This window comes from Hermetia illucens, chromosome 7 (assembly GCF_905115235.1).
Source record: "Hermetia illucens chromosome 7, iHerIll2.2.curated.20191125, whole genome shotgun sequence".
Lineage (NCBI taxonomy): Eukaryota > Metazoa > Arthropoda > Insecta > Diptera > Stratiomyidae > Hermetia > Hermetia illucens.
Genome location: NC_051855.1, coordinates 14900220 through 14922683, shown reverse-complemented (window position 1 = coordinate 14922683; position 22464 = coordinate 14900220). Strand labels below are relative to the sequence as shown.

At 39.7% G+C, this 22464-nt stretch overlaps 1 protein-coding gene across 5 annotated transcripts in view; it reads right to left on the bottom strand.

Moving 5' to 3' along the window:
• LOC119660910 (protein pangolin, isoforms A/H/I/S) overlaps window positions 1–22240 on the bottom strand; it is a 160892-nt gene extending 138652 nt beyond the window's left edge. For 4 of the 5 annotated variants that reach the window (XM_038069870.1, XM_038069873.1, XM_038069872.1 and 1 more), the window contains exon 1: window positions 21372–22240. The gene's annotated coding sequence lies outside the window, so the exon portion shown is untranslated. Of the gene's footprint in view, window positions 1–20634 lie in introns of all 5 variants that reach the window. The other variant, XM_038069871.1, reaches the window with a different exon arrangement.
• Window positions 22241–22464: the final 224 nt, after the last annotated feature.

Below are 22464 nucleotides of genomic sequence, written 5' to 3'. Positions count from 1 at the left end.
AACAAAGATTGGTTCTTTCCTCCATTGTAATGTATCTGGATGTAATCCTGGATCCGAAGCTAAATTGGAGATAGAATATAAAACTGCGGGTTAAGAAGGCCGGTAGAGCCATTTATGCCTGCAAGAGAAGCTTTGCAAAGAAACGGGGTCTGGATGCTGGACAGCGAAGCCTTATGACGACAATAACATCATAGACGAAGTACCTTCGGAAATCTGGGCATTCCCCACAGACTATGTCACACGCAAGCTGAACTTCACGAGAAACTTTGCGGTGGACTTTTCAACTAGGGCAAAGTGGAAGACTGGCGGCGTAGTCCCGGTCATAGAAACGTAGAAGGAAACGAACGGGGCTCTGCTTTTGGCAGTCCTTCTACCGGTACAGTCTGTTTTCCGCTGGTAATTGCCAGACGCGTGCAAATGCATGCAAGATTAGCGCTGTCTGTAGGGGTCTTCGCCCATAGGGGGCCATGCTGCCAGACTTGGCATAGCCTACAATTCGAATTGTCAACGATGCGGAGAAGATGAGGAAACTTTCAGGCACTGCACTTCCTTTGCGATTTTCCAGCTCTAGCTAGAGTCAGGCTGCGGTTCCTAGGTAAACCATTCTTTTGAGGACCTCAGAGAGATCTCTGGCTGCAGTGCGGGAGAGGTGCTTTCCTTCGTGAATGCTACGGGCTGGCTGTGAAGATCTGAGGCATCTCAGATCTCTCTGATCCTCCTTGCTCTCATAACAGCAGTCACAGGTTTAGGAGTTTGTGGTATCAAACCGCCGCACCACAACGCTAAATGGACTCGTCGAAGCGACCACTAAGATTTTCGGAAAATATCAGGTTCACTTTCCAACGTTAGGCTAAGGAGTCGAAAGACAGGCTTCTGTTTCCTCGCAATGTTTTTTGTTAGTTCGACGTTAGGGACCGTGGACTATCTTATTTTAGGCTGCGCTGTTATCGCACCGGTGCAATATGTGGACAGGCACAATGCTGTTTGTATGCTGATTCATCAGAAAATTGAATATATATGTGGACTGACCCCCGGGAAGATATCTGGTTTACCGATATCAGCCGCAGGCAGTAGTTAATAGTTCTGCTTTCCATTTCAAATTCAGAGATATTTTATTAACGTTTTATACGAACATTCTACCACTGGATAAGGATGCAAATTACACAATGAGCAGAATCTTAGCTGCCTATCAATTTTCTATCATTGGTTTGGATTTCATGATGTGGAAAAAAAATCTAATCTCATTAATCTTTACTGTTTTTCATGACTTTTATTTTCTAGGGAAGCTGTCTTTCCCCAAAAAGTTACTTAATTAAGGTTTCTGAATTTGAAATGGAAAGTTCTGATTTCTGAATTTTAAATGGAAAATTCTGAAATTGACTTGGAAAAATTTGAAACAGTTTGGAAAATTCTGAATTTGATTTGGAAAATTCTGAATTTGATTTGGAAAACATATAATTTAACGGTTCATGATGGGTGATTTCAAGGGCATGGTAACTGCATTGGATCCCAGGAGTCGATGTGACAAAGCAGCGATCAAGAGAACAGAGCCATAATCATATCGTGAGCATGTAGGGACACAAACTCAGCTGTCAAAGACGACACGCCCCGGACATTCCCTTTGCTGTATCGCATCCTCTGACCTGATATACTCGTCAAATCAGAATTTTGATCGTTGCCTATTTTCAAGCAATTAACCATGATTCCATAAAAAGGCTGTCAAGGGTTGCAACAACAAACAAGTTTTCGTGTCTAGAAATTGGATGAAAGGCCACAACATGGAAACCATAATGCAATCTGGACTTTCACAATGCTATTGGTATTTCCCTTTTGTTTGGGTAACTAGTCGCAGAACAAAGCATTAAAAGCTGTCTCCTCAATTGTCTGATAATTTATTAGATGTTTGCTCTCCGGGTCTTTCCTTAAGAAAAAATGTGCAATTACAAGACAATAGGAACCTTTCGATAACAAAAAAAAAGATCGTTTGGTTTGGCACAACACAAGTAAAACCAAAATAGGATTTTTTCATATTCCTTCTAATTTTTCTAGAAAATTCTCAATGTGATTCCTCTTTCCATCCCTTGCTGTGATTCCTCTCTGGAACAATACATTTCTCTTAGAATTTACGTTTGCCTGTAGTACATTAAGATTTATTGGAATTTCAATGGTTTTACCTGCTGATCGACACATCATACCCTGCTCAAAGGCATATCTAACTACATGTCAGCCTACCTGTGCATATGTCTACCCAACCAACTAGTCTAGGTTATTTCCACATAGTTTTTTTTCTCTGTATTCCTACCTGAACCCGGGACCCTCTTGAAAACACCGGAGACACTAATCTTCAACGACCTTAGCTGGTCTTTCTCTGAAATTTCAACAATTTTTTCTGTCATTTTCGTAGTAGGTTTTTTTTTTGGTAGTATGTGATTTGAATGTTTTCATAAATCAGAAAAACGACTTTGGATAATTGCCATAGGTTTTCAGGGGACGAAAAAGGAAATCCAAGGGAAAATTTTTGGTAGTGAAAGGGAAACAGAAGACGAAATCAAATAGGATGGATGGCGAGGGATGAGAGAAGCACAGCCTGGTTATAGTGGTATGTTAAGGAACCTCAAAATGAAGCATATTTGTAAAGAAAACACGTTTCGGTGGTAAGGGACTGGGGCGATTTTTTGAAAATGGACAATTGTTTTTGAAGGAGACAGAAATAAATGAACCTGAGCGTATGGTTGATAAGAGTCCCTGCTTAATGAGATGCACCACAAAGAAAAAATTGGAGAAAGCTTAGCAGGAGAAAAAGAACGAATGATAAAGAAAGAACATCCATTTCCAGAGAGTAGAAATCTTCAGTCAGTCTTCAAAACATTGCCCAAACCATTAGAATTTCCAATAATAATGAAAACTACCAAACGCTACGTACTGATAGATACTTTGAAAAAAAGTTACATCCACTTACAAGTCGCAACCATCCAAATTTTCTTATCATATCTCCCACATACATGGGGGCTTTTTTCTTTTCATTTTCAACTTTCATGGTCTTGTTGAATGTTTCCTTTTTTATCTTATCAGAAACAGAAAAATATACAAATATATTTTCACACAATTATTCATTAGATAAAAGATAAATACATATTGAATGAATTCCAACCTACACTGCGAATGTCATGCGCAATCAACGAGAAAGTTAGGGTCAGCGAATAAAGTGGATTTCTATTTGATTGTGCTCTGTAATATCTCACACCCTTGGCTACGTAAAAATTACCAGCCCAACTGATTCATTTGCCTACATATAATATAGCAGACTAACAGATATCAGTAATAATAAAACAAAAATACACTAACAAGAAGAACAAATCGACACAGGTAGGAGAGGAAAAGACAGCCCAAGAATAAGAAGCAGCCCCAACGTCTTATCTTACCATTGAAGAATAAAATACGACGATGCGTTGAAGGGGAGAGACAAGAGCTATATGGGCAAGTCAAGGCTCACAATATATATATATATATGGAAAAACAAAAAGAAAGATAGCCCAAGAAAGGTACAAGATATAAAAAGCCGCAGACCAAGACCAACCAACCGACCAAAGAAGCGAGAAAAGTTTCCTTTTGCTTAAAAATGGTTCAATCTTATTAGTATTGTGGTTGTTGTTGTTGTTGTTAGACTTCTGCAACTTTTGTTTGATAGTTTGTCTAATGGTCAGAACTCCTCACAGAAGCCTCCACACTTCGGGAGGAGGGGCGAAGGTAGTTACAGCAACAAAGCTCACCAGAATAAGAAGCAAAAAAAACAACAATAACAATTCGAGAAGAAACATTTTTATGGAAATTCCCTCCACGGTAGATTATTTTTTTTTTTCATTTTAAGATACATTGCATGTAGGAGATAACAAGATACATCGATATATGTATTGTCATTTTCATTCGCAATAGAATTATAATTTTATTTGAGCTTGAATGATTTGATGTTGTCGAAGAAGAATAAGCATGGAATCCTGTGCTCCACACGTTCTGATTTGCATCGAGGCAAGTCCATCTAAATCAGAAAAGGAGGTAATATCTCTCGGGGTCCAAGGGTTAGCCTAGAAGGGTTTTTCAGAAACCTGGAAAAGATTCTAACCAAGATATATGTGCAATTTCGAAGGGAACGGGGGCCAGGGAGGGAGGGGGTCCAAATTTTCTCCATATTATTCTCACCATAGGAGTGAATTCAATTTACAACGATATCCTTCCTCATTAAATGCAATTACTCTGATTAAGTGGACTCAAAAACTTCGCTTCAAATATGTAAACATTTTGCATTGAAAGGACACGATTTACACCAAACTTTCCAGGCGCGACTCCAAAATAAGGGCAGGCGAAAAGGGCAAATATGTGTTCAGGCCATGTGAGGAGCGCCACATAAGTTATCAGTAGTTTTTGTTCATCTCTGATATGTGGGCGAAAATGGCTATGGAAAGGATACCCAGGACACAAAACCACCATGGGCGACCAGAGAAAGAGGAAACTTACGATGCTACGGTTTAGGGCCTCAATATCAGCGGCTTTTAGGTTAGAACGCTAGGCTACCGTAGCGAGAGGTCGCTGTTCAATTGTGGACGCGGGCGAGGGGGGGGGGGGTATCGTGACTGGATGTCGGATCAGGGTAATAATCACGGGTGAGCTTAATGTTGACCACATTGCCCTCTACAGGGTACAGGGTACCGTAGTTCTGCAGTGCACCGTTACGGCCTTGAATGAAGCCCTAACCATGCTTCAAGGCCCTGATGCAATTAGACTGTCGCGACACTGCTAATATTATTATGAGTGCAGGCAGCGCAGAAACTATTGTCAGCCGGAGAAGTTCGAATCGACTTCAATAGAGGTGCGCTTCCAATGCTTCATCTTTGAACACTTCCCGGGGCATGCACCAGTGGCAATCATCGATCCGATTCATTGTGGGCCAACAAAGGGAACCTAAACACTTTTCAGAAAGGAGGATGAGGCTTAGTTCAGGTAGTCAAGTCTACACCTGTCCTTTGTTAGTCCTACACTGGTGCATGATATGTCCTGGCACGTTAGCGAGAACTATCCTCACAGTGATCATAAGGCAATTATTTAAAGAGCATATCCAAAGCCGAGAAGGCAAAAGTATTGGATGATCAGAACTTCATGGGAGTGTGTACTAAGACTACGTGTGACAAAATGCACCTCTAAGGCATGTACCATGCCCGAAATTGCACATTTTCTAGCAGAAGACCCAACTACTGGTGGAATAGTGAACTAGGCAGCCGTCGATCAGCCTACTACCGAGCCAGATGAGCTCAGAGGGCTTTAGGTAGGATCGATCAGGTGTGAAAAGAGCATGCGTATAAGTAAGCCCATAAAAACCTCAAGCTCTCCATTTCGCGGAGCAGCTTAAGGGAGCTCTGCTCGGAGGCGGATGAAAACCCCCTGTCATCTTTACAGAACACATGCTCTATCCTATTGTTGTAAATAATCTAGAAATTATTCCCCAGGAAGGGAGGGGCGATTTCAAAGATCTCTGAATATATTCTGGGTAATAACGACCGACGAAATGTTGGAAATTAGCAGTATAATAGGTGACAATAGAGTAATTAGGCTCGCTGTTATTTGAATGGTGCATGTCGGAGGGGATATTCCTGCACCGAGGAAGCGTCAAAAGTTAGTACTGTTACCTAAGACTGACAAAACTCCAGGTGAGCCATCCTTGCAAAGGAAAAGGCGGAAGCGATCCTCATCATCAAGCATATCGTAAAAGAAATTATGCTCGCATTAGAATTGAGAGTTACATCATCATTTCCAAGCCGTCCATCAAATACTTGGGAGTGATGGCAGATGCAAAGCTCAATTTTAAGCAGCAAATAGAGTATACTTGCGAAAAGGCACCCACCATAGTGTTGTCCTTATAAGAATGATACCACGGTGGTGAATTCCATCAAGCTGCATAGCGTCCTAATTTGCGGAACAGCGCTGCATATCTTATCTAAAGCACATAAGCTGAGTGCGGTCTACAGGTGAACAGCCCTAAGGGTATGTTCTGCTTTCAATTCGTCGCAGATGATGTGGCGTTCGTCTTTCCAGGAATGTTGTTAATGTTATTTTGACAGACGATATACTGAACATGACGACTCTTCTATTTAAATTGGACACCTCACCTGATTGTCGGAGCTGGGATGAAATCGCATAGGAGCCAGATCACGTATTCTCCAATGCCCGAGGTTCGAGGAAATATGAAGGAAGTTAAAAAGAAATCTGAGTGAGATGCTATCGTCGGAAAGTTGTGTCTACCCCAAAAAAGGAAAGACCTTTACCTTGATATAATAGTGACAAACATAGTCTCACTTAATAGTTACTAACTGGGAAGACCTTCAACCTCCTTCAATTTTATCAATCCCATTATTAATTCTCAGGTGGAAGTACGACCACAATCTTACTTTTTCAACAGATAGACCTAAACTCTAGCCGTGACTACGGTAGATTTCTTGAGCATCTTACTACCGAGCAGGGGAAGGCCAAAGGAAAAGCAGCTTCTCAACATCAGTACGTATGGTGTTCCTCGACTATGGTCGTCTTTTAGTTAGTATTCTACTAACCAAAATGAGGCTTATGATCAAAAATTGGTCTCATCATTCAACAACAGCCGTTCAACTCCACTTGGACCAGGAAAAGTGCCGAACCTTATCCAGACTACATTACCCGATTGGAGAAAAGGCGAGGGAGTCAGTGATAAAGAGAAGGAGTCGCAAAGTCAGAGCTAGAGGCCGAATTACAAAACTAGCGTTTAGAAGCAGACTTTGAATCCAATAAGAAAATTAGGTCCAACCAATAGAAAAGGGAATGCCCTATTATGGGCCCTCTTTAACCTGGCCCTAGAGAAAGTGATTCGCGATGCAGATGTCAATGCAAGAGGCACCACCCACTTCAAATCCACCCAACTACTGGCCTAAAATGACGATATTGGCATTATACGAAGAACAACCCGAAATGTACAGTCTACCTTCACCCAGATCAAGCAGACTACGACTCATTGAGATCGTTGAATACTTCTCCTATCTAGGGTCGCAAATCACAACCGATAACAGCTATGATAATGAAATCCGCGCACGGTTGTTGGCTGCCAAGAGAGCCTATTTCAGCTTACAAAGACTGTTTCGCTCGAAATGTCTCACCACAGAGTCAGCCCTTATGTATTCCTAGGCGGCCTGGGTTCTTAGCAAGAAAAATTGCGAACTCTTGGCCGCGTTTAAGAGAAGAATCTTTCGAAAAATTGGTGGCCCCCTTAATGAGGATGGACGTTTTCGTAGTCTACATAACGACGAAATCCATTTGCGATATAATGACCGTCTGGTTGTGGATAAAATCCGGCTTAACAGGTTGCAGTAATATGGATGAGGATGATCCAGCCCGGAAAGTCTATAAAGGCAATATCTAGAAAAAGAAGACGAGGCAGAACTTGCCTAAGATGGAGCGATGGTATAGGTCAGAACGCCAGACAGCTTTTAGGGATATCGAATTGGTAGACCTCGGGGCTAAACCGGGATGTCTGGATTTCCTTACTAAGGCAGGCCTAGACCAGATACCAGTTGTTGCACCGTTGATGATGAACGGACAATAGCGCAACACCTCCCAAATATGAAAAAGAGGGTTCATAAAACTAACAATTCTAGCAACAGAAAGATTAAACCTTATTGTTAATGAGTATATGCCCAATATGGACTTGTAGGAAGGAGTAAGTTCCTGGCTTTACAACAAAAATAAGACAAGTCATTCTAGGACGCAGTTCAAATATTCATAGTTACCAGATCTCGATAGTTTAGCTAAGCTTCAGGCCATGACTGGAGTTAGATATGTTTTGCTGCCAAAGGACCTGAGAGACAGAGAGAGGGGAGTAGGATTGTCAAACAAATATCCTTCAGAGCAGAGTTTGCAAGCAACAACTCGACGTGAAATCCCGGCTTTGCTTCCACCTCAAATCAGTATCTTAAAAAGTTTTACTATAACCTTTCAAGAAAATTATTAAAATTAGAGAAAAAAACCGTTTGCAGATTTATTTGTCATTCAGCTTTCTGCCTCCTTATTTCTGTGCGTCATTCCTTTTTCTGAGTAAATTTTTTGTGTTGCTGATTTGTGCCACTATAGATACAAAAAAAGACAAACTACATACACCTTTTTTATAATTTGTTATTCAGCAGAAACCACATAATCTTTTTGGTCTTCTATTATTTAAATTAGATAAATAAATCAACCAGTAAATCTCCTCTATAAATTTGAAGCTTAAAATGGAATTTGTGGATGATGGTAATGGTGACTAACAATATTGTGTCCATGTAATGGATATTGTAAAGAAATATAGTAGAAAATATAAATTTTCTAAGAATTCTAAAGAGAAACTGCCAAATGAGAAACAGCTGACAAAAGGTTAAAAGAACTTGCACAAATGAAATAAATGGTTCCCGAAATGCTGGATATATTAGCAAGATCTTGTACTGAAGAAGGGAACAAATGGTTCCCGAAGTACTGCGTGTGCAATAGGAAGATATTTAACCAGAAACGGAATAATCATATGCTGACTTTTGTCACAACTGGGTGACCAAACACGCTGGGCCGAGATTTACTTCTAAACTAAGCAAAGTGAATATCGCATTTATCTTTCATAAGCCCTGAAAATTAATATTACCGCTTGACAACAGAGAAGAGAGAGTCAATTCTGAAAACATACAATTTTAGAATCCACTAGCCACTGATATCCCATCAGTCAACTTCAATGGAATGCTGAAAATCGAAGTCGACCATCCAATTGTCTCCTTTCAACGACATTAGCAAGAATAAAATTAATACAAAAAAATAGTAAATTCTTAAAAATCTCATATGTAAAAAAATTATAAAAGATTGAAAAAGAGAAAAAAAAAATCAAAGATGTCATCTTAATATTCATCGCCATTTTTTACGTCACTCTATCTTTACATTTTCTCCCCTAAAATTTTTCCTTTTATACCAGATATATCAATAAAAATTCGATATTCATAAAAATGCTAATCATTCCAATAAATTGGTTGAGCATATGATAATATTTTTTGTTGAATTTTAACTTAATGCCTTTGAGCTTCTCTGTCCGGGTGTCGATTGTAATATATATATTTTCTTTGTATACCCCCTTATTTGTTTTTGTATTATTTCTTTTATGGAATTTTTGTCTATTTCGTTATCATTCAAACTAAAAGGTTTGATTGTCGCTATCTATTAGGTAATGTAAACTATGTTTTGAGCCATTGTTTTTGTTTTCAGCTATGTTTCAAAAGATACTTTTCAGTGAAGGCCTAATTTCATAAATAAAAGAAAAATCAACATAGGTCCAAAAAAATAATCAGGAAAGATTACTGGAAATCTCGTTGGCCTTATTAGGAATATTCTCTGGTCAACCCTGTTAGGAATATTCAAAACCTTCGTAAACCTTCAAAGTTATTACAACTCTAAAAAAAGTTCTCCAACTTTTTCAAAATCTTCAAATCTTTACCAAAGTATGCGTTGCTAGGGTTGCTGGAAGGCAATGTACTATCAACAGGCTCGTAAGGACAAAGCCCAGGCCCAAGGTGTAAATCTCAGAATCGGGTTCCTTGATCATCTTCGGCAATATAAATTCCAATATTAATGCATATCAGAGAAGGAAGTTTTATGAATTTATTCTCAGGTAATAGGCTTCCTTAAACTTATTGCTGGACTCAAATTCCCTGGAGTATTCCATATCTCCTGGAAATAACGACACTGAAACTTAACGAGCCAGATAGGCATAGTTTTCACATTTTTGATACAATGTAGTAGGCGCGAATAGTACTGTCGTCTTTTCGCAGAAATTGTCTGTTATTTTTAGAATTGTCAAACCTGTATTTTGAAAGACGCCGATGGATATCTGTTGCATCCAATTATCAATCTATTTCGACAGAGGAGTTAGGCCCTGAGGTAAAATTCCTCTCTCTCCCTCTCTTTTCTCTCAACTCTTTGAGCTAAGGAACAAGCGCTCCCTTAATTGAAATTTTCTTTTGATAATATTTTGTGTAAAGTAAATTGCCCCCCTTAATAAAGTGTTAAACTACTTTTCAGGACAATTGAGAGATAAACCACAACATTTTCTAGTCAGTGAACTAAATATGCACCCAAGTCCACAAATTCAACTCTCAAATGGAAACTTTTCAACAACTCACATATGGAGGAAGCTAATCCCGGAGGTTACGAGCGCTGGCCATATTTCGGACTAGCATTTTCAAATAAGTGAGGAGGAGGTGTCAGATAGTGAAACTGGAAAGCGCTACTCTACGTGTCTAATCAGCCTGTGTAGGATTGATAAATCTCTCATTAGGCGTATGACACCTTGGATCTAAAGAAGACACTATTTTCTTTTAATTATATCGCCCTTTAATGAAGTTATTGTGTCAAATCATCTGAAGACATCCAATTATTAAAAGGCTCTTCCAAGTACGGACAATGGAAACATTAACTTTATTCGTCCCAATACGAGGGCCTATATCCTTTCAAAATAGGAAAGATTAATCCGAGTTCCCTCCAATGAGAATCACGTTATCGATCAATTACAATTGTCCGACAATCATAAAACTGTGAAAGCTACTTTAATCTCAGAGAACATGATGTGTCCCATTAAGCAAGGCAGTTGAAACCCAGCTTTGCAATTTCAGGGGGAGGAGGCATCGTATCTGCATTTCCTCTCTGGTCTTTCTCTCCTCTGGAGCATAGATTTCATAATACCTAATAGGGCACGTCTGCACTTCGGGGGGTATCCCACGGCATATCTTTGACCTGCTTATTGGAGCAGCTGTCATCTTGAGTTTAAAACAATTTGGTGCCAGTTTTGTGATAAAACTCCGCCATAAAGGAGAAAGGTTTGAGGCAACATACTTTGTTCTATCCTCAGTAAAACAGAAATAAAATGCTGAGATAAGGGAAAGAGATAAATAAAGTAAAGTGGGAGTTATTCCACTATGCTAAATCCTACCTGCTCTCTCTTGGGGACAGGTCCCGCGACAGATCGATCAGGCAAATGCATCCAATGTCGTTAAAAACAACATGATCGGATCGGAAAAATGCTAGAACATCCACTTCAGGTGATGCGGCAGAACACAAAGGATCTTCGCGGTCAATTTAACCACTTTTTTTTAGTGTCCCAAAGGGGTAGCTCCCTCTAGGTCGTCTCTGGCCACTCATGGTTGTCGTCTACCCATCGCAATTCCCATTTTGTCATTACAAATGGCACCTCACAAAACATCTGAGGCAGGAAAAAGAATGATCGAGGATGTAATCCTTCGTGGATCCTAACTTTCGATCGCGACACTCAGATCCGGAGGAGGTTTACGACTCCACGCGCAGCTTTCGAGTCGTTTTTTTAGGTTTTTATTTCCAGATTTAGTTCACGTGTGTTTATTTCGTTAGGTGCACGCGAATCCCCGCGTTTATTTAAGTATTTTTCAGTATCCGGTGCGGAGCCACGCACCGATGTGGACACGTCAAATTTTGCATGACACGTGAGAGATGGAAGTGTTTAAAGGACCCTCCCCCCCCCCCCCCCCTCTCACATTCTGGAGGCTGGCTAGCACGTGTCGACGGAACACTTCGATGAAGCTTCAGAATTTGCGGGTGAACCTTCACGGTCAATTTAACCAATTTTTTTAGGTATTTGGTATATTTTGAGCCAAGGTCGACCAATTCGATATACCTAAAAGCTGTCTGACGTTCTGGCCTACGCCATCGCTCCATCTCAGCCAGGGTCTGCTTCGTCTTCTTTTTCTATTATAGAAATTGTCCTTACAGATTTTTCGGGCTGGATCATCCTCATACATATGGATTAAGTGACCCCCCCACCGGCACATATCCAGCCGGAGTTTATCCACAACCAGACGATTTTGTCATTATGTAGACTACGGAATCATCGATCCTTATGTAGGGGTCCAAAAGTTCTTCGAAGCATTCGTCTCTCGAACGCGGCCAAGTGTTTGCAATAAAAAATATCACCAGTTTCGAAAAGTACTAAAAGAGTCCTTTCGTTTGATACCCCATACGAACATATTCGGTGAAAAAAAAATTACACCCTCCCTTTCACATGTATGCGCGCCCCCTTAAATCCAGTGCAAAATGATGCCACCCGTTGTATGTAAAGGGGTTGACAGACCACACGTGGTCACCAAATTTATCAACTTTTTTGGTAGACAATCAATAGAGATTCATCATTGAATCTCTAAAATTCATACCGTCTTTAAATGAGCCGGGGTCAACAAATCGACTTTTCTTTGAGGTCAAGAGCTTGACAGCTTGACAAGTTGTCTTGAAAATAACATTTTAAACTCGACTTGGTAGGAGATGAGACGGAATTTTCGGGTAACCTGTCCTCCCTTTTCTTGAGCCTTTGTCTCAATCAAGGTTTGCCATTTTCATCGATCATAAATTTGGTCCGCGGTAAATATGATGAAACCTTTAAGCAGAGTAACTTCATTACTCTTAAATAAGAACCAGCAAAACAAAAATATTCAAAAATCAAAGGTGACGAAAAAGTGATTTCCATCACAATCCCCAATCCCATTTCAATGTTACGACAACAATAATCATAACACTAGCAAGAGGGAGAAAAAGTTACCATCAAAAGATTTAAAATTGCCAAGAAAATGATAATGAAACTAGATAAAAAAAAAACGATCGATTAAAAAGAGGAAACCAACCAACAAAAACCATGAAAAATAGCACTTATCCCATCTAATCAATTCAAATCATCTCAATCAATTAAGAAACATATATATATATTCAAAACTAGTGTGAATTATGCATAAATTACTGGAATTTCGCGTGAACGGTCACATGGTGTGATATTTAGAGAGAATTAAAAATTTTAGGAAAAAGAGAGAAACAAAATAGTCATATAGTGTCTCCACGCATTTTGGCATTGTGGTTTCATGAGTTATTTCTGTCCAATTTGGTATATCATGGTCTGTCATGGTAAATGCAAATAAAATAATTGTTTAAATGTTGAGGAAGAATGTAAGAAGTGGTTTACGTATACAGTATTTCGGGAACATCAACGAAAATCGCATTGAGGAAAGGAATAGTAGTCCACAGGTTACAGTATTTCGGGAACCAACTAACCCCTTCATTACAGGAGAAGACATATTGAATCTGTAACATATTGAATCTGTTTCTTGAGGTGGGGAAGAAGCATAGCCTCTGAAGACTCAAACCATAGTTTCAGATTCCAGATTCATTAATATATCACAGGATTTATGTCAATGGAATCGACTGTACCCACTCGAAGCCCCCTCCCCTCCCTCGGTTGTACGCATTTGTCATTTCAAAACACTCGGAGACTAATAGGATCTTGAGTGAAAATCAAGACTAAACTATTTCAGTGCCAGCCTCTCACTCTCCATACAGCCCTGGAAATTTTGGCATACACAGTATGACAATAAGCTTGGGCTTGTCACGTGCATACTTCCTTGTCGATATCCGAGGTAACAAGGTAGTCAACTCAGTAACCGGTCCGGTCTCAGTCTATCCACAACATCTCTATAATTTCACTAATAGTCATACTTTCGAAAAAACTTGGACCTACCCTGGCGAACTGGTAGAGTTCAAGGCTGCCTGCTCTCCACAGAGTAAATCTATTTCGGTACTAGGACTACCAGTGCATCACGAGGAGTCAGACAGCAGTCACTCTTGTCTTCGACAGACTACTTTGGTAGTACCCTCGAACCAGACAAGGACCAATCTCGAGACCTGCAGTAGCAAGGAGTAACCCACCCCACTTTATTTCGAAAGCAGATGCAAAATAGGGGGTATTAACCCGTCATCAAGGACTTTTGGAAGAGGTGGCCACCGAGCAAAGGAGAAGAATCCATCAAATCAGGTGGTAGAAGCACTGATAGCATTTGAGATGAGGTGTTGCTCCATTTGGAGTGGATATCCTTAGGTCCTTACAACCATATCCAACGCCAAAAATTGGGACCATCACTAAGGGCTAGTCTGATATCGAATGCAAGAGGCATGTATCCTATTCGAGGCTTAGAAATGAGACTGTGGGAAGGGAAGATTCCACTATGCAATCTATTCCCCAGTAGAACTTTGGACAGGACTACTATAAAAGGAAAAAAACATATTACAAAGAAGCCTAGCATACAACATCAAGGACACAGGTTAGGTTACAACGAGGGGAACTAGTATTCATTGTCAGATGCTTATATTGTGAGATTGGATTAGTTTCAAAAGGCGACGATTCAAAAATTCAGTGCTAACTGTTATGGAATTAAGGATTCAAACTCATATCTCCGATTTAGGATATTCTCGAGCCTTGCGAAAAGCTCCTCATATCGCTGTTCCTGATTGTGTTTCACTAGGAGGACATAATGAATGAACACATCTCAATAATCGTGAAAGAGATTTTCGAAATAAAATTTCTTAAGTCAAAATATAAATTTATTTAAGATTAATTTATTTCATTCTTTAAATTAATTATAAATGAAACGGGAGAATAAAAAATTGATGATGAAAAGTAATGGAGGTGAAAATTTCTCGATGGTATAGAACTGAATATGAATTTTAAATCTCAGTCACTTCTTGATTGATTTGAAGGACGAGACTGTTAAATTCTAAATATTTGATCAAACAATTGAAAGTAAATTTGGTATAAAAAAGGTTTATTGATCTATACTTCAGTAAATAATTTTTTTTCTTTCTCTTACTTATCTTTAATAAACAGTCTATTACTTAAAATATTTCACACCACCAAAGCAAACATCTTTTAAAGAAAAAAAGCACCTGAAAAGTTGTCCAACTTTGAAAATTTTTAGAAAATTTTCAAATACAATATTATCAACTTTTCATATTTTTCCAATAATTTTAATTTATTGCATTTTAACATAATAAAATCTAAAAAATACTAGTAGATGCCTAGACTCTACAAATAGTAATAAATACGAATTTATTCTTTACAAAATTCTAGAAAGAAAAACCAAAAACAACTAGGTACAGAAAATTGAGGAAACCGAGCAAGGCAGGATAGCTTGAAATTTATTTTCAATTAAAAATAAAGCGTATTGAGACGACGACCGTTACAACCATTGATAGAGGCCTTCCAAAAAATAACCCAAACCAGAAGAAATCTTCCATTTTCAATTAAAAGTAAAGTGAATTGAAATGACGTCTATTCTTGCATTTATTAATTTATATATGGGTTGCCCTTCGCCCACTGCTTGGTGAAGTGCGGTTACTGGAAATGTGCTTCAGCTCCCCCCTCCCCCTACGACTTTCCGAGACGCTCACACTCGTCCTCTACTGTTCTGCACCAAGTGCCCTTGGGGCGATCCACACGTCGGCAATCTTGGGAGAGTGGATTCCACTGCATGACATAGCCAGCCATGCAATTTTCGCCCTCCCCCCCAACCCCCTTCATGTGTGACCTATCCACTGCCACTTAATGCCAATACCACAAAATACTGCAATAAGCAAGTGCCAAATTGAACAAGTGAACAGTTTTGTTTTTTTGGGCTTGCAAGTTGCTAGCAATGGAACTAAGAAGAAGGAACATGGAACCAAACACATTTTTCAATACTCGACAGAATTGGAAGGCATGTATCGATATGGGTGGGGTTCGAGTTCGACTATTCGACCATCGTAAGTAAGTTAGTGAGTCCACTCTAGAAATCCTTTTCATTGTTGAATTCCCAATTGGGAGAGTGCTGAAGTATTCCCCCATTGAGCTGCAGAAGCAATAGACGGGCGACGAGAATCACTTCTATGGTGCAATCTAACAAAACCCTCAAAGACCGTTTTTGAAAGAAAAAGAACTGTGTCTTTCTACATTATCAACATTTGAAATTTCAACAAAATTCAAAAAGACTGAAAAGCCCACGCCATGTTGTCTGACGTTACAACTCGAGCCAAGAAACCTTCTAAGCAATTTCTTTGTCTGGCCTTTCTGTAAATCGTAAAACCTCTTTCTATCAATGATAAGACATATCACGACTAACACTCACAGGATGCAAGTATTCCGCTGGTAATACATGCTATATTTGTACACACCCGGTACGGAGAAGTGAAGGGAGTGGGTTTTCCCCCAACAGGACCTGATGAAATCGCATCTGAGCTCTGGAAAGTGAAGAACTAGGACCCAACGCTGTGGCTCAGTGAATTCTTTAATCGGGTTGTTCAAAAAGGTGGAAAACCATCTGACAGACAAGAAAGTACCACAGTTCCAATATGGAAAGGAAGAAGGGTAATCTTCTGGACATTGTTGGACATGTTGTCATTCTTGACAATCGTATTCGCAAAATCGTTGAAATAACACGTGAATCAAGCCGGATTTGTCACGCCTATTTCTGGATCTAGAAAAAGCGTTTGGCCGTGTGCCACACGAACTCAACTGGTACAGTCTACGACAACCCTTAATGCCAGAAGAACTCGTGCGCTGGGCTCAATTGTTCTACCACGATCCGAAAAGTAAAGTTCGAAGTATGACAGGTGTATCAAAACCGCTTCATGCCTCTGTTGGTGTTCATCAACGAAGCGACCTCTCAGCACTCCTCTTTGTTCTGGTTATAGACACTGTCACACAGGACATCCAACGTCCAGCACCCTATACACTCCTTCATGCAGATGATGCTTTCCTAGCGTCTAACAGCAAAAATGATCTCGAGCAACTTGTCCAAAAATGGAAAGATCTTCTCATGCAACACAGTCTCGGATTGAATCTGAATAAAACAGAGTTTTTGATTACCGATCCCCATGAAATAGGCATAGTCACTGTCAGCGGCAGTGACCTGAACGGCATCTTGCGGTATTGGAGACGAAAATGTTGCGTTGGACTAGTGGCGGGACACGTTTTGATCACATCCGAAATGAGGATATCCGCGATCGATATGGGGTTGCACCATTCGTAGAAAAACTGCGAGAGAGGCGTCTTCGATGGTATAGTCACGTAATTCGCGCTAATGAGAATTCACTGCCAAGATTGGTCTGAACATCGAAGTCGATGATAAGCGACCAAAAGTCCGGCCGAAACAATGATGCCTTGATACACTGGATGAAGATTGCAGCCAGAACCAAATGGCGAAACTGTCATGTCAGAAAAAATTGCCTCTCTTGGGCGGACACCCCTTTTGACCGCACGCAGACAATAGATTTTATAAATTTTTTTAGAAAACCCCTCATAGCCAAGGTTCGTGTTTAAAAGCACACACGACACACAAAATTGTGCGTAGGAATACAATCGCAACAAGTTGAAGTGAAAAGTCTAAAAGGTAAAATAATTAATATGTCAGAGAGGAAAGTGCTTTCCTTAAAAGAGAAAATAGATATTCCTAACGCAATATGAAAATGAAAATGCGTCAGTGCGTGAGCTAGCCAAAAGGTGCTATAGGCAGATAATCAAAAATAGTTTCAATATTGATAAATTAATTTGACATATTTCAACCAGATTCGACATAGGAAAGACGCAGACTTCCCTTATTGTGCGTAAGAAAGAGGCATTAAGGGCTAGATGGATTGCTGGAGAATCATAGTATCAATAGTATAATAGTTATAAAACTAGGTAGCTTTCTCCCTACTACAATATATTTTAATAGTTAGTAAATATGTATTTCGAGAGCTACTTACTCTCTTCCTCAGTACTGAAGCTACCCCACATTGGGCGCCAATTCTGTTAAAGAATAAAATATATTGTAGTAGGAGAAAGCTACCTAGTTTTATTTGTATATCAATAGTATGGCATGCGAAATTGGCAGAAACAATTTGGGAGGACTATTCCGGCGCAACAGAATTCCTTGTAATCGATAAAGAATTAGCGACTGAGTCCCTACTAACAATCGCAGAGCTTGAGGTCGATTGTTCCAGTAGCGAAATCTGCTTAGATGAAGTGGCTTCTCCGTCGTATGTTCAGACCTAAACTAGGCCGAAGTGAATTTTTTGTTGAGGATGCATCCACTGAGCCCGCATCCACTTAATGACGTAACGAATCTTTAGAAAGTGTATTCATTTGCATTTACAAAGGTGACCTGTCTCGTCAGATTTTTTCGAAAAACCTATATTATTCCTCCTCATGGCTGGACACCCCTCATGAGCGAACAACAATTGTTCCACGGTCGGTCTCCGCCCATGAGAGTTTTCACTGTAGTGGCAGCCTCTTGATTTTATTTGTTTTTTTTTTTTTTCAAATTTTTGGGTTGGGTAGTTTCTGAGTGTGGGTCTGTGAAAGAAATGGATCACTTTCTACGCCCTGCATTCTCGTTCTTCCCAATAAATGTCAAAACTAAGGCAGGCATAAGGAATTAAAACGTAATACCGTCTCCGTCGTTAGTAGTGATTATTTTATTAAGCAAATATCGATATTTCGGGAACAACTTGTTCCCTGCTTCAGTGCACGGGTGTATGTGAAGCAGCATGTGTCATGGACTGAAGAAGAGAACAAGTTGTTCCCGAAATATCGATATTTGCTTAATAAAATAATCACCACTAACAACAGAGACGGTGTTACGTTTTAGTTCCTTAAATCTTTTCGCTAGAAACAGCGCGAATCACAAATTAGAGGACAGGCTTCGAGGAAAGTACTAACCGAAGCCTTTCATTTGATACCTCGCCCCATAACGATATTTCTTCATTATCAACGGCGCAACAACCGATATCTGGTCTAGGCCTGTCTTAATAAGGAACTCCAGACATCCCGGTTTTACGCCGAGGCCCACCAATTTAATATCCCTAAAAGCTGTCTGGCGTCCTAGTCGACGCCATCATTCCATCTCAGGCAGGGTCTGCCTCGTCGTCTTTTTCTACCACAAATATTGTCCTTATAGACTTTTCGGTTATATTTGATGAGAAAAAATGCACACCCTCCGTTTCCATGTATGGGGACCCTCCCCCCCCCCTTTTGCATATATAGGAATCCCCACTTAAATTCGATGCAGGATGATGCAACTCACTGGATTCGTGAGCGTCCCCACTATATCAAATTTGGTGTCAATCGCTATAACCATTTCCGTGAAAAAAAAGCGTGTGACAGACATACAGGCAGTAAACCGATTCTAATAAGGGTTTGTTTTACCCAAAATCTTTAATAGAAGCCACTGGAGATTTTGTTCATGAGGGAGATCCCTTACCTCTGCTATGGTAGTAAAGTGATTGAAGGTGGTAATATCCCTATATATGTATATAAAACGAAGACTTCATTTAACTAAGCAAGGGGGAGGAACAAAGGCATTATTTCTAGAGGTATTAGTTCAGGGAAAAGCTAGGTGAACAGTTGGAAATTCGCAAAATTATGCATTAAATAAAGAAATAACATATTACAATTGTCTATTAACCCTCAAAACCTGATGGATTCATTTACAAGATCTCTGTTATCATCCAATTTTTTTTTTTTTTGGGTTTTGTCAGTACGTTTTGACGTTTTTTCGTAAATTTTTATGTTTTAGCATCAGGAATTGATGGTTAAGAACGTCTAGGCAACTACGTAGGACCTAATAGAAATTAATTAAAAACATCTAATCTAATCTAATTCTTAGTTAAACTTAGAAGCTAAACATGAAAACTTATATACACACTTTCCTTCTTTTCCCAGCGTTTTTTTTTTTATTATTATTAAAAAAAAAAACAATCACAGAATAAATTTTGTTGAATTTAGCGACGGCGTTTAACAGGTGTTGAAACGTGATCTGTATATTAAGCCCTTCCTTGTCATTGTTGTTCTTGTTGCTATTTGCAATTAAAGAAGGGAGTGCACCTTCCTATACACGATGATTCTTATGGTTTCTGGTTATATTATATTATTTTTATTTCGACGCCTAGATTAGTTTTTTTTTTTTATTATTATTTTATTTTTTTTTTATCTATTTTGTTCCACTAGCACAATCAAGATTTTCTGACTATTCTTTTATTATTTTCGTACACTCTGGATCTGGATGATTTTTTAAGGATTCCATTGATACAACTTTTTTGGCACATTTATAACTTGGATTACTTATTTTACACTTTTTACACATTTCCTTTTTCTTGATGTTTACTTTGTTTTATCCGAGGAGATAATCAATCAAGCTAGGGTTAAGATAGATAGATTGCAAATTTTATAAGTGCACATTTTTTTTTGAATCTTTTTATTTTTTAATCTAGACGCGTTAATATGATTTTTAAAATTTTTTTTTCAACGGACGACTATCGGCAGAAGGGTGGAAAACCGATTGAGATTTAATTTATTTAATTTATTATTTAATGATAATTTTATATCATCCACGTAATAAGGAGAGCGTTGATTTTTAGTAATCACACAATGTGACCAGTGTTAGGATTTTTTTTTTTTAGTTTTGGGGTAGGAGTGTAGATTTATGATGCGAACGACGCGTTGCCGTCGGCAATTCCGCGGATTGGACGCGATTTTTTTTTACACTCCGAGGCAAATTCCGCAAAAGAAAAGGACCTCAATCGGTCCATCCAATATGCTTGGCTGTGATATACATTCACTTACGTTAACTCCTGGGGCACAAAAATAGTTATCCTGGAAAATCTCTACAAGAAAACCGAAGGATTTTCTTGAATTTATTATTTGATTTTTAACATCAACTTTAACTTCCTTTTGTACATTTCTGTGGGAGAACTTACAGCACAAATTTCGCTAGCACATCACAGCACAGAACAATAGAAAACTTCCCGGAAACTGCAACCTATAAACGCACTCAAGATGATCCTTTTCTATCAATTTAATTTTAGCCCGCGCGATCTTCTGTCAAAGCACCTTCCTGAACGCGCCCTTTTCTCTCTTTCTCAGCACTTCCGGTCAGTTTATTTAATCAACGGATTTTCATCGTCCTATGTTTATCATGGGCAAGAGAAACACGCACGCGAAACACCACGATTATTACCGGCGTGCATACATCATCAACCGACACCACGAAGCACGTGAAAAAGGATAACAAGACGCAGAGAATTTTTCACGCGCTCGCCGCCACTCGCGCAAGCAACACACCAACAGTGGGTGGACTGGTGGTGGCTGACGATAGTTGTGGTGGGAGGGCAAGATGAATGGAATATATACACACAATCCGGTCGTGTAAACTTGTGCCCAGAGATATACTTATTGCGACTGGGAGTCCTGCGAGCAGACGCACAAGTATTCAATGATGATCGCGCGAAACGGACCAGCCATGGAGCGGTTGCGTTTCGAACGCGGGGAATTTTTCTACCGCGACCGCGCTCCAACCGCCGGATGCTGTGAATCTGACAGTCGCGTGGGGAAGAACGTTGTGTTTTTTGTGTGTGTATCGGTGGCAGTTTGAAATTTGCGCCCGGCCGATTACTAGGAAGGTTTGTTTGGGTTTGTTTCTGACCCGTGCGTATACCTGCTGGAATGCCGGGTACAGATGAATCGAAATCCTTTGTGCAACAGCAACGAGTTCAGCCAGGACACCTCGGCCCTTTCCTCCGTCCGGATGCTACTACGGGGATTTTTCAAATTTGGCGGGAAGTACGATTTGAATTTCACGAACAATGCACTATAATTCACTTTCGTTGTCAGCAATTTCTAATACAGTTTCAGATGCTTAAACTCAGCTGATAGCGAACTATGTCTCACAAACAACGCCCGAACGTCACCAGTGATACGAAATAACAATTTCGGTGAATATCGGCTGCGACAGCGGGGGTAATTATTACAACAGGACATTTTTTATAACGCCATGCAGCAGTCTGTTAAGAGGCTCAGAAGCTCCTCTACAGCGTTATTAAGGAGTGCATTCACTTATCCTGCACCACCAGAGCTAGACGAAAGCCTTCCAATCGGTCATCTCCAAGATATTGTTTAATTGTCTAGGCAAGTTCCACAAGTAACACGGCTTGCACCCACAATATGTAAACCGCGAGGGACACAACACAGGCCAATCGGTTTCAGAGACCACTATCAAATGCTTTATTTACATAAACAAACCCCGATGCATTTCATGAAAAGGACACATATCCTGAATTGCACGCGTTTCTCATTTATTAAACCCCCGATTTACGGAAAAACAACAAGCAATAGTCATCCAAAACGCTGGTCACACGTTGTCTCAAGGAAATTCCTTAGCCTGGACTACTATTGTGGTAAGAAGCCGATTCAAACAAAAAAAAAAAAATTCAAAAAACACTATACACATATATATATATATATATATTCTCGTTGTAAACACAGAAAACACTCATCCGCCGACGGACCGTGCGGCAACCAACCGACCGACCGGACTAACTTGACTGTATCTCTGAATCTCTTTCTCTATATTCACGCACGCTGTGCTGCTAGCAAGCAATCATCGTGTACAAGTAAGATATAGATGCGGATAGATAACGCACACACACACTCCAATTTATTTTATAAACATACTTTATATGCCTGCCTGTACTCTCAGCAGAAACAGCAGCAATGGAAGCAGCACCAACGAACGCAATAACAACAATAAA